General features: G+C 43.7%; 1 pseudogene; it reads right to left on the bottom strand.

Annotated features, from left to right (window-relative positions):
* Window positions 1-3,760: 3,760 nt before the first annotated feature.
* LOC142433432 (developmental pluripotency-associated protein 2 pseudogene) lies at window positions 3,761-4,414 on the bottom strand (annotated as a pseudogene).
* Window positions 4,415-13,981: the final 9,567 nt, after the last annotated feature.

Here is a 13,981-nt window from a genome sequence, read left to right as displayed (position 1 = left end):
CCACTTGGTCAAGATGTTTTTTTTAATGTGTTGTTGGATTTTTTTGGTCAAGATTTTGTTGAGGATCATTGCATCTGTGATCATAAGAGATATTGGTTTGTAATTCTCTATCCTTGTGGGGTCTTTGGCAGGTTTTGGTTTCAGGGTTATGCTGACTATGTAGGATGAATTTGGGAGTTTGTGGTCCCTTTCTATGTTCTGGAAGAATTTGTGTAGGATTGGTGTCAGCTCTTCTCTGAATGCTTGGTTTCATTCTCCGGGGAAGCCATCTGGCCTGGGATTTTTTAATTGATAGTTTCTTGATGACCTTATCTATTTCTTCTTTTCCTATATTCAAGTTCTTTAAAAAAAAACAGACAACATTTTATTGGGGGCTCTTATAGCTCTTATCACAATCCATCCATCCATTCTGTCAAGCGCATTCGTACATATGTTGCCATCATCATTTTTAAAACATTTTCTTCCTACTTGAACCCTTGCTATCAGCTCATTTCCCCCCATTTTCCCTTCCTGCCTCCTTGATAAGTTATAAATTATGGTTTTTTTCATGTCTTGCACTAACTGATGTCTGCCTTCAATCACTTTTCTGTTGTCCATCCCACTGGGAGGGGGTTAGATGTCAGTCATTGTGATCATTTCCCCTTTGCTCTCCTCACCTTTCCCTTCCCCTCTGGGTATCACTACTCTTATTATTGGTCCTGAGGGATTTATCTGTCTTGGATTACCTGTTCTGGTTTAGCCAAATTTGTAAGGTAGAATTGGGGTCATGATAGTGGTGGGGAGAAAGCATCAAAGAACTAGAGGAAAGTTGTGTTTCATCAGTGCTATACTGCACCCTGACTGGCTTGTCTCTTCCTTGTGACCCTTCTGAAAGGGGATGTCCAATTGTCCGCAGATGGGCCTTTAGGTCCCCACTATGCCTTCCCCCTTATTCACATTGATATGATTATTTTGTTCTGTGTCTTTGATGCCTGATACCTGATCCCATCAACACCTCATGATCACACAGGATGGTGTGGTTCTTCCATGTGGACTCTCTTGCTTCTCAGCTACATAGCCACTTGTTTATCTTCAAGCTTTTAAGAACCCAGACGCTATATCTTTTGATAGCCAGGCACCATCAGCTTTCATCACTACGTATGCGTATTCACCCATTTTGTTTTCAATGATCATGTCACAGAATGGTGGGTTTTTAGAACAAAGTTTTGTGGCATTGAAGGTGTACTGGAGTGGAGGCCCAATGTCCTCCTGCTGCCTTAATACTTACTGTACCATAAATATAGGTGCCTAGATCTATTTCCCTATCATTATATAAAAAATATTTACATATGTACATGCCTGTATTTAGACTTCTATAAGTGTCCTTTGCCTCCTAGTCCTCTCCTCTAATTCCTTTTACTTTCCTCTTGTCCCATTATCATGTTCAGCCTTCATTTGGGTTTCAGTAATCCCTCTTGGCTACATTGCCCTTGATTAAACCCCACCGGGCATCCTATGCCCTCCTTGTTATCACTTTTAGATCACTTGTTATTCCCTTGTCCCTGGGTTTGTTGGCACCCCCCTTCATTTTCCCCACCTCCCTCTCTTCCGTGTACTCCCAGGCCAATCGGTCCTGTTGTTTTCTCCTCTGGATTGTTTATCTGGCCTATCTTATTTAGATAGGCATGCAGAAACAATAATATGCAAAAAATGAGAAAAAGCAAAATGAAACAAAAACAAAACAACAATAGTAACAAAACAACAACAAAAGAAGAGCCTATAAATAGTTCTAGGTCTATTTATTGACCTTTATAAATGTTTTCAAGTCGGGTGGGGTGTCATATACTGGCCCCAAAGTCTGTTTTAGGTACTCCTCAGGGATTTCATTGCTTTGCTCCCCTTGCTGCTCTGTTGCATGCCCTTAGTGTTTCACCCAGTGTGGTGGGTCAGATTGGGCACAATTCCTGCATTGTGTCTACATTGTTGTCCCCCATAGCGCTATGGGTCATTGAAGGAAGCTGTATCTCATGGTGGGGCTGACCCTATGGTCCTCCCTATGCATGGGCTGCTCTGAGCAGGGATATCATCCTGGCGTCTTGGTGGGCCAGGATGTGTTCCACTGTTCAAGTTCTTAATGTCCATATCCATTAATTTGTGGAGAGGGTGTGCTATAGTTTATTGTGCCAGCCTGGCCAATAAACACAAGTAGGATTAACTGAGGGGCAGAGGGATAAATGGCTCGTTGAGCCTCACCTTGGTTGTTCTGTGCCTCAGTTTAAAGGGGTACACTACCTGTGGGATGCCTAGCCTATGGACTGTGTCGCTGTAAGTTGAGGTCCCTTTAAGCCCACACAATTGGAATGTTCATCTCTGGAGCTGGGGACCAACAGTTGATGACAGTTGGGGACCTGCCTTGCTGTTTGCTGCCTGGATATATATAGCCCAGCTCTCTCTACAAAAGGGGACTGGCAACTGGCGGCTCTCAAGCCTTAAAGGACTGTTAGTGTCTCACTGCTTTATAATTTAACTGTTAATTTCTTGTATGATCTATCTGTATATAATTTAACGGTTCATTTCTTGTATTATATATCTATCTTTATAAATATATTTATATATAATTACTAGCAATCTAGTTTGTCTCTCTAGAGAACCCTGTCTAACACAGGGTGCTTTTCTAGCCACTGAGAAATCCAGAAATGCCAGGTTCTGGTGTTTTTCTAGTGGGACAAGGAGTTTTGTGTTTCCTTTCTCAAAAGAAAATAGGAGCAAATCTAACAACCTCCTGGAGCCTGCTGTTCTGTGAATTCCAGCCTTGCCTCTGTCTCCCGTGTTCTGGATCCCTCTTCAACTAGCTGGTGCTATCTATCTACACAGCCCAATCACACCCCTGCCACCAGGGGAGAGAGGTGGGCCTCTGTTAGGGATTATCCGCAATATGAACTCTACTGTGAAGGCTGCTGCGGGATGCCCCCGAGGGATAGACTGTTTGGGGCCAAGTCCCCAAGCTGGCACACCACCAAACAAGAGGTGGGACAGGGGAAGAGGCTGGAAGTTGCCATACCATCAACAAGGAAGGTAAGTCATGGGTTGGTGCTGTGAGAAGGGAACAGGAGTATGATGAGCACAGCTGCACTCTCCATATGAAAACTGACAAAAGAACCCGCGGGTGGGGCGAGGAGACCCAGTTTGGTGTCCCAGTCCCCTAACTCAGCCTCCTCACTCACACCTCTGGTGATCACACAGTGAGCTTTTCCTGCGGACCATCTTCCAGGAAGTCCTGTGAAAATATTTTAAAGGGGGTAAAAACAAACTGTAGTCTAGGTAGGTAAATACTAACTACTGAAATGGAGCTCAATATTTAGAGGAATATCTGAATTAGAATTAATGGGAAAGTCTCTTATTTATCTCAACCCATGAAAAGCAACAATGACAGTCCCTTTTTGCCTGACTTCAGGCCTAAGTGTAGCCATAGCTCTCTGTAGTCAAGGCCCCAGATATCATTATGGAAGAAAATTAACTTAGAGCACAGCAGTTGATGGGATCCACATGTGTTAAAGCACAGTCACTCCATCATTGTGAGTGATGTTGGTATATTCACATTCGGCTACTTTGCCTCCCCGAGTGTGGTTAATTTAGTGCCTCATTCCTGGGTTTTTTTCTTCCTCGTTACTCTTAAAACATGCAGGGCACAACATATTATCTTTAATTTCCAGGGGTAGGAAAACATAAGCAGGTAAGAAAAAAAAGATAGATCATCCTCTTCAGCATCCAAACTTGACTGCTATGGGACTGCAGGTGAAAGCAACCATCTGCTGCTGAAGACGGGTGACAAAAAGGACTCAAGTGAAGTATGAGAGTGATGTGAATTCACAGCCTTAGATTGAAGTGCTTTTGAGGGAACTCTTGCGCAGGATTCCCGTGTGGCCTCCTGAGCTGGAGAGCCCACACCAACTCTATTAGTGACTTCTGTCTCCTGAACTTCTGTCTTCTTATGACTTTCCTCAAGCCTTGTTTTCTTGGTCTTGTGTTTCCTCAATCTTGAGTGGATCGTCGCTTCCTGTGGTATGTCAGGAATATCCTGGTTTTGGTCAGGGTGACCACATTGCTGGAGTCTCAGGTAAACTTCTACTTTCTGACCACCAGCACTCAAACTGACTTGCTGGCAGCATCTCTGCAAAGTGTCCCTATGTAATTCATTAACTGGAGGCAAAAATATTTGACAAGCTAAGGTCTGTTGCTTTTGAACTAGTTCTTCACTTGTTTGAAGAAGATGACCTTTACTTCTTTTCGTAGACTTCTTTGGTTTGACTTCTGCTGTTGAAAAAATAATTGGCTCACTTTGATGCTCTCGACTGCTATATTCTGCTTTAACTGGAACCAGTTTGATAATCAGGCTGTCTTCATTTAATTCACTTTCAAAGCAGTTCTTTTCCATTTTGTTGTAATTTGAGGATGCTATTTACAGGATTGCATAAGCTAACGCTCAAGTCAACAAAATTGTTGCTGCTTTCTTAAACTCTTGGGCACTAGAGGGAATCTGAGCCTCCACTGGAGTGTTGTGCTGCAGCCAAGTGGTAGATCACAGCATTTGCAGCCACTTGAATATGTAAATATGTGGGCCTTAATGGGATGATTCATTATCTCTTTCCTTGACCTCCTGTGTTGTATGGTGACCCGCTGCTTTTCCAGGCTGTAACGGCAGCCTGGGGGATGTGAACGGAAGGGAGCAATTGGCCTCTGGGTACCCAGCCACTTCTCTGTCCACCCAGTGGGTGAGGAGAGTAAGGGAGGAGGCTCCTCTGTCTTTTTGTTTTGGTCAATGAATATTGCTCTTTTACGAAAGAAACAATTCACCTCATGGTTGGTCTGTGAAGAATTTACGTGTATTCTGTCCTTCAATTTCTCTATCTATGCTTGGTTCACTCATACTTCGTTCCTCAAAGATTCAAAACTTCAGATATTTTTTTCATATATGTGTTTTCATGTCTCTTTTGTACCAGGTCAGGATCATGCATCTGCTTATGCTGCCATATTTGCTGGAAGTTTGCATTTGTGTTTGAATCATGTTAAGATGTAATAAGAATTATACAACAAAAATGCCATATAAATCTAGTCTTTATATATGCTCCTGAAATTACTTTTACTTGATATCTTTTTACCTTTATACATCTTCTAGTTAATGTCGTTTCTTCAATTCAACTTGAATCCTTTATCAATCCTTGTAGAAAAGATCTTGTAGTAAAACAAAACAAAACAAAAATTCTCTCTCAGATTTTGTTCATGTGAAGCTTTCATTTTCCTGTCACTTTAAAAATATAGTTTTGTTCATTGTAAAATTCTTAGCTAACAGTTACTTCCTTTTTTTTAGTCACTTCATTTTAGCACATTAAATATATCATCCCACTTTATTCTATCCTCCATGAGTCTTAGAGAAAAATCCTTGCTTTTATTGAGGATACCTTGTATAAAATAGATGGAAGATATATTGAGAAACAACAACTTCACACTTTGAATTTTTCTTTGACTTAATAAAAGTGTCTATGATTTTTAAAAAAATCATTTTATTGGGGTCTTGTACAACTCTTATCACAAGCCATACATCCATTCATTGTGTCAAGCACTTTTGTACATTTGTTTCCCTCATCATTCTCAAAACCTTTGCTTTCTACTTGAGCCCTTGGTATCAGCTCCTCATTCCCCCCCCCCTGCCCGCTACCCCTCTCCCATGAACCCTTGATAATTTATAAATTATTATTATTTTGTCATATCTTACACCATCTGATGTCGCCCTTCACCCATTTCTCCGCTGTCTGTCCCCCAGGGAGGAGGTTATATGTAGATCCTTATAATCGGTTCCTCCTTTCTCCCTCACCTTCCCTCCACCCTCCCAATATCGCTACTCTCACCACTGATCCTGAAGGGTTCATCTGTCCTGGATTCCCTGTGATTCCAGTTCCTATCTGTACCAGTATACATCCTCCTGTCCAGCTGCATTTGTAAGGTAGAATTAGGATCATGATAGTGGGTGGGAAGGAGCATTCAAACACTAGAGGAAAATTGTATGTTTCATAATTGCTACACTTCACCTTGATTGACTCATCTCCTCCCATGGCCCTTCTGCAAGGGGATGTCCAATTTCCCACAAATGGGCCCTGGGTCCCCACTCTGCACTCCCCCTCATTCACAACACTATAATTTTTTTTTGGTCTTTGATGCCTGATGCCTGATCTCTTCTACACCTTGTGATTTTACAGGCTGGTGTGCTTCTTCCATGTGGGCTTTGTTGTTTCTCAGCTAGATAGCCGCCTGTTTATCTTCAAGCCTTTAAGACCCCAGATGCTATATCTTTTGATAATCAGGCACCATCAGCTTTCTTCGCCAAATTTGCTTTGCACCCACTTTGTCTTCAGCGATCGAGTCAGAACAGGCTGGTGTGCTTCTTCCATGTGGGTTTTGTTGTTTCTCAGCTAGATGGCGGCTTGTTTATCTTCAGACCTTTAAGACCCCAGATGCTATATCTTTTAATAACAGGGCACCATCAGCTTTCTTCACCACGTTTGCTTGTGCACCCATTGTGTCCAGTGATCGTGCCAGGAAGGTGAGCATCTTAGACTGCCGAATTGTTAGAACAAAGTGTTCTTGTGTTGAGGGAGTACTTGAGTAGCGGCCCACTGTCCGTCTGTTTCCTTAATACTAAACCTATACATATATGTACATAGATCTATTTCCCCCTCATCATATATAAATATATTTAAATCTGTATATACCAGTATTTAGATCTCTATAACTGCCCTTTGCCTCCTAGTTCTTTCCTCTATTTCTTTGTACTTTCTTCGTGTCCCAATATCATGTTCAGCCTTCATATGGGTTTCAGGAATTCCTCTCGGTCACATTGTCGTTGATCCAGCCCTGCCAGACCTCCTACACACTCCTTGCCACTGATTTTGGATCATTTGTTGTTCCCTTGTCCCTGGGTTTGTTAACACCCACTTCCTTTCTCCTGCCACCCCCTCTCCCATGTCCCCCAGAACTGTCATCCTGTTGTTATCTCTTCTGGCTTGTTTATCCCACCTATCCCTTCCAAGTAGATGTGCAGTGACAACAATATGCACCATCACAAGACCGAGTACAACAAAAGGGAATAAAACAATAGCTACAATAACAACAAAACAGAAAACCCTATAAATAGTTCAGGGTGTATTAGTTGTCTTGTCCTTTATGAGTGCTTTCCAGTCAAGTCTGATGGGGTGCCATGCCCTGGCCTCACATCTATTCCTGGCATTCCCTGGGAAATTCCTTGCTCTGCTCCCCCGCACCGCTGCTCTGCTGCATGCCCCCAGTGGCTGGCTTCGGTGTAGTGGGCTCAGGTTGGGCACAATCCCTGCCATGTGTCTCTAGTGTTGTCCCCCATGGTGCTATGGTCAATGAGGAACGATGTATCCAGTGGTGGGGCCGGCCCCATGGTCGTCTCTGTGCATTGCTGCTCTGAGCAGAAACATCCCCAAGGCTTGGTGAACCAGGTTGTGCTTCACTTTTTTGTCCCTTCCCCCTTCGTTGCCTCCTGTGTGCTCTGATCAGACAAGTCCCTCTCCTTGAGCTGTAGCTTCAGTGCTGTCCTCTGAAGTGAATTTTCCAGTGGGGGAGGGTGTTGCTGTCCACTTAATTGGTAATGGGGCTTGCCCCTCAGGCCTCTCTATCGGTCCCCTGCTTCATGTCAGTGTGTTGCGTTCTTGTCTTGGAGCCCTGGGTTGAAGTCTGGTCCCTCTTTCCCTGTGGAGACACAATCAACACCCTTCCCCAGTGTGGGTTAGTCCCCTGTTCCCGTGGCTACCCATGCCTGCCCCCACCCACTCCTTCTTAGTAGGCTACCATATGAATCCAATATGTATCCCAGAGTTTAGTCTGGACCCTGCCATATTACCTGGTCTTCACCCCAGGGACGTATGTATACAATATCTACTTCCCTATGACCCTTTTGGATTTTTTGTGCTTACCTCAGCGGACTCATGTGGTCCTTGTCCTTTTGTGCTTGGCTTACTTCACTTAGCATAATTTACTCCAGTTCTTCCCATGCAGCCATGTGCTTCATGCGTTCACCATTGCTTTTTAGGGATGCGTAATCCTCCATTGTATGTATGTACCAGAGTTTTTTTTTTTCCTGACTTTTTTTAAAAATTTTTTTTATTTTAACAATTTATTGGGGCTGATACAATTCTTTTCACAGTTCATACATATACATACATCAATTGTATAAAGCACATCTGTACAGTCTTTGCCCTAATCATTTTTTTTCTCTTTTCTTCTTTTACATTTTATTAGGGACTCAAACAACTCTTACCACAATCCATACATATACATACATCAATTGTATAAAGCACATCCATACATTCCTGCCCCAATCATTCTCAAGGCATTTGCTCTCCACTTAAGCCCCTTGCATCAGGTCCTCTTTTTTTTTCTCCCCTCCCTCCCCTTTCCCCCCTCCCTCATATGCCCTTGGTAATTTATACCTCGTTATTTTGTCATATCTTGCCCTATCCGGAGTCTCCCTTCCCCCCTTCTCTGCTGTCCCTCTCCCAGGGAAGAGGTCACATGTGGATCCTTGTAATCAGTTCCCCCTTTCCAACCCACTCACCCTCCACTCTCCCAGCATCGTCCCTCACACCCTTGGTCCTGAAGGTATCATCCACCCTGGATTCCCTGTACCTCCAACCCTCATATGTACCAGTGTACAGCCTCTGTCCTATCCAGCCCTGCAAGGTAGAATTCGGATCATGGTAGTTGGGGGGAAGAAGCATCCAGGATCTGGGGGAAAGCTGTGTTCTTCATCGATACTACCTCACACCCTAATTAACCCATCTCCTCTCCTAAACCCCTCTATGAGGGGATCTCCATTGGCCGACACTTGGGCCTTGGGTCTCCACTCTGCACTTCCCCCTTCATTTAATATAATATATATATACACATACATATATACATATACACATATATACACATACATACACACACTTATATCTTTTTTTTTTGCATGATGCCTTATATCTGGTCCCTTGGGCACCTCGTGATCGCACTGGCCGGTGTGCTTCTTCCATGTGGGCTTATTTGCTTCTGAGCGAGATGGCCGCTTGTTCACCTTCAAGCCTTTAAGACCCCAGACACTATCTCTTTTGATAGCCGGGCACCATCAGCTTTCTTCACCACATTTGCTTATGCACCCATTTGTCTTCAGCGATCCTATCATGGAGGTGTGCAGTCAATGATATGATTTTTTGTTCTTTGATGCCTGGTAACTGATCCCTTTGGGACCACTCGATCACACAGGCTGGTGTGTTCTTCCATGTGGACTTTGTTGCTTCTGAGCTAGATGGCCGCTTGTTTATCTTCAAGCCTTTAAGACCCCAGTCACTATCTCTTTTGATAGCCGGGCACCATCAGCTTTCTTCACCACATTTACTTGTTCAGTTCACCCACTTTGGCTCCAGCCGTTGTGTCGGGAGAGTGAGCATCATAGAGTTCCAATTTAATAAAAGAAGGTATTCATGCATTGAGGGAGTGTTTGAGTAGAGGTCCAAGGTCCTTCCGCCACCTTAATACTTGACCTATAAATATAGACACATAGATCTACTTCCCCATCCTCCTATATATATTTGCATGTACATGTCTTTGTCTAGACCTCCATGAATGCCCTTTGACTCCTAGCTCTTTCCTCCATCTCCCTTGACCTTCCTCCTGCCCTACTACCATGCTTCATCGCCACCTGGGCTAGAGTATACCTCTTCTCTAAGCAACCTTACCCTTGATCATTTCCCACCAGGCCTGCCACTCCCCCTTCTCTACCATTTGGGGTCCCATGTTTTTCCCTTGTCCCTGGGTTTGTTAACACCACTTCCTTACCCCCCCCTACCCCCCCACCCCAAGTCCCCCTGGAACTGTCGGTCCCGTTGTTTTTCATCCAGATAGTTCATCCAGCCTGTCCTATTCAGACAGACCTGTGGAGTCACTAACATGCACGAAAACTAGACAGAGGAACATAAAGCAACAGTATACAACCAGACAACAAAACAACCAAAACAAACCACTGACAAAGAACAGAACAAAACAGTTCACAAGAGAAAAGCTTGTAGTTAGTTCAGGGATCGTTTGCTGGCCCTTAGGAGCGTTTTCCAGTCCAGTCTGTTGGGGCACCACGCCCTGGCCCCAAAGTCCACTTTCAGCATTCCCTGGGGACCTTGCCACTCCATTCCCTTGCTGTTCCGCTGCACTCCCCCAGTGATTTGTCTCGGTGTGGTGGGATCAGGTCAGGTGCAATTCCCACACTGTGTCTCCGGTGCTGTCCCCTGTATCGCCCTTAGTCACTGAGGGGCATCATGTCACATAGTAGGGCCAGCCATGTTGTTCTCTCTGTGGACTGGCTGCTCTACTCAGGAACATCATCATCATGGCCTGGTGGGCCAGGCTGTGCTCCACTCTCTCCTCCTGCCCCTTCATCTGCTCCCGTGTGCTCTGATCAAATATGTCCATCACCCATAGCTGCAGAGTCAATGTCGTCCTTTGGAACAAATTCTTTTTGGGGGAGGGGCAGGAATCCACTTAATTTATGGTGCTGGGGCCAGCCTCCCAGACCTCTCCACCGGTTCCGTCCTCCACGCCGGGATATTGCATTCACACCTTGCGACACTGGGTTGAAGTCTGGTCCCACTTTCCCTGTGGAGATATAAACCATACCCTTCCCTTGGGTGGATTAATGCCCCATTTCTGTCATGCTGATTGTACTTACCTCAGGGGACTCATGTTGTACCTGTCCCTTTGGGTCTGGCTTACCTCGCGTAACATAATTCCTTCCAGCTCTTCCCATGAAATAACGTGTTTCATGTGCTCATCGGTACTTTTTAGTGCTGCATAATACTCCATTGTGTGTATGTGCCAAAGTTTGCTAATCCACTCGTCTATCGATGGAAACTTAGGCTGTTTCCAAGTCTTTGCTATTGTGAATTGTGCCGCAATAAACATTGGAGCGCATATGACTGGTCGTGTTTTATTTGCTGCTTCAACCGGGTATATGCCCAGTAGAGGGATGGCTGGGTCGTAAGGTAGATCAATTTCCATTTTCTTTAGGTATCGCCAGATTGCTTTCCACAGTGTCTGTACAAATCTGCACGACCACCAGCAGTGGAGGAGGGTTCCTACTTCACCACAGCCCCTCCAACACTTGTTGCTCTCTGATTTACTGATCTGGGCTAGCCTCAGGGGTGTTAGATGGTATCTCATGGTTGTTTTGATTTGCATTTCTCTTATGGCAAGGGACTTCGAGCACTTTCTCATATATTTATTGGCCATATTGATCTCCTCTCTAGTGAAAGTTCTTCTCATTTCTTTTGCCCACTTCCTTAGGGGGTTAACTGTTTTCCTCTTTTTGCAGGTCATGATGGTGTTGTAGATTTTAGTAATGAGCCCTTTGTCTGACGTGTCATTACTAAAAATCTTCTCCCAGTCTGTGGGTTGCCTTGTCACCCTCTTGGCAAAGTCTTTCGAGGTGCACAGGTGTTTTATTCTTATTATATCCCATTTGTCGATTTCCAGATCACCTGTGTGTGTCCCCTTCCCTGTTGCAGTGAGCCTATGTGCTCCCTGGGCCAGTACCAGAGTTTTTTAACCCATTCATCTGTTGATGGCAATTTAGGCTGTTTCCGACTCCTTGCAATTGTGAACTGTGCCACAATGAACATTGGGGCACCGATGTCTGGCTGTGGTTTGTTTGTTGCCTCTTCTGGGTATATGCCCAGTAGGGGGATTGCTGGATTATATGGTAGCTCAATTTCCAATTATTTTAGATATAATGAAATCTATTTCCATAATGGCAGCACATACCTACAGGTCCACCAGCAGTGGACAAGAATTGCTATCTCTCTGCATCCCCTCCAAAACTTGTTACTTTCTGATTTCTTGAATTGGACTATCTTTGATGGCGTTAGTGCTATCTCATATTTGTTTTAATTTGCTTTTCTCATGGGTAGAGATCTGGAACAGTTTTTCATATATTTATTGGCCATTTGGATTTCTGCCCTTGAGAAACTCTTGCTCAGGTCCTTTGCCCACCTCCTGAGTGGAAAATTGTTTCTTTTCTTGTTGTAAGTTAGGAGAGTATTGTAAATATTAGTAATAAGGCCTTTGTCTGATGTGTCATTGCTCTATAGATCTATTAGGTCAAATTTTCTAATTGTAGGGTTTAGATCTTAGTTTCCTGGTTGAATTTCTTTCCCTGTGATCTATCTTTCTCACAGAGCAATGTATTAAAGTCACCTACTTTAATTTTTGAGGATGTGATTTCTTTTTATATCTTTGGCGGATTTGATTGACATATTCCACTGAATGCTTGTTCAGCGAGTAAATGTTTAGAATGTCTACTGGTTCTTTGTGTACTGTTCCCTTTAGCATTTTATAGTGTCCCTCCTTATCTCTTTTTATGGTGTGCACTTTGAGGTCAATTTTATCTGAGAATAGGATTGCAACCACTGGTTTTTTTTAATTGCTATTTACTTGGTATGTTTTTCTCCAGCCTTTGATTCTCAGCCTATTTTTGTCTGTAATCTTGAGATGTGTCTCCTGTAGGCAGCAGATGGAGGGGCTGTGTTTTCTAAGCCAGTCTGTTAGTCTCTGTGTCTGAAAGTCTGAGTTCAATCCATTGATATTCAGGGTTATTACATCTATCTGTAGACTCTGTAATATCATTTTATCCCTCTTATGTTGGGTGTTTTCCTACCTCCATTTCTTTTCTCTGGGTTGTGCATATGTGTATTAGTGGTTCATTCTTGCCTTCTTTCCTTTGTTGAGCCTGTGTTATCTTTGGAGCTGTTTTCCCTTTGATGACCTCTGGGTCTAGTTTTTCTATGTGGTGGTTTCTTATATGTGCTTGGTGAGTGTTGTTCTTCTGCCCATACTGGGTCAGTGAGGATCTTTTGTAGTGCTGGGTGACTTTTAGCATATTTGAGGCTTTCCTTGTCCGGGAAGACTCTCACTTCTCCATGAACTTTGATAGATAATTTGGCTGGATAGTGTATTCTTGGGTTTGTGTTATTTTCCTGAATTTTTCAGAATATGCTGCTCCACTGTCTCCTCTTCTTCATAGAGTCTGCTGATAGGTCTGAGCATGTTCTTATCTGCTTGCCTTTATATGTGGTTGCCCATTTTCCCCTAACTGCTCTCATTATTTTCTCCTTTTCCTCATAGTTCGATAGTTTAGCAACTATATGTCTTGGTGACGTCTTATGGGGATTCAATCTAGCTAGTGTTCTTTTGGCCTCCTGCATAGTTGCCTGGTTTTCATTCATTAAGCTAGGGAAGTTTTCCTCCAAGCATTCCATCACTATTTTGAATGTTGGTTTCCTTGATGTGCATTCCTCCGGCAAGCCGATAATTCTGATGTTTTTCCTTCTCACAGAGTCAGACATAGCTCTGAGGTTTTCTTCAGCTTCTCTGATGCACTTGTTAGACTTTTTCTCACGTTTACTAATTTCTACTTGCCAATCCTCTAGGTCACTGGTGTAGTTCTCTGCCTCCTCCATTCTCTGGGCAAAGTCCACGAGTTTGCTATTAGTTTTTGTTATCTCACCCCTTAACTCCTTTATTTCCCTTTGGTACATGGCCTTTATTTTCTCTATAATACCATCCTTTTTCTGTAATGCTTCCCTCATGTCCTGTATGACTCCAAGCAGCAATCTGAAGATTTCTTTCTGTGGGAGGTCAACCTCTGCTTTTTCTATGACTGCCATTAGGTCCAGGTGTCCTCTGGCATTGGATTTTGTTTTTCTTTTCTTGTTGAAACTGTGGAAGCAGCTTGCTGTATTTTGGTCGATTTATTGGAACTAGGTGCCATTTTCCTGGGTGTCTCTGAGCCCTGGGCTCTCTCTTTGGGAGATTGGTATTGGTGTTTCTGTAGGCAGCTTTTAGCCAGCTGCCTCGAGGGGCTGTGTTTCACCTGTGTCCTGCTGGGGTTTCCCTCTCG

The sequence above is a fragment of the Tenrec ecaudatus genome, chromosome X (assembly GCF_050624435.1).
Source record: "Tenrec ecaudatus isolate mTenEca1 chromosome X, mTenEca1.hap1, whole genome shotgun sequence".
NCBI lineage: Eukaryota > Metazoa > Chordata > Mammalia > Afrosoricida > Tenrecidae > Tenrec > Tenrec ecaudatus.
The sequence above is the reverse complement of the archived record's forward strand: the minus strand, read 5'-3'. Positions and strand labels throughout refer to the sequence as shown.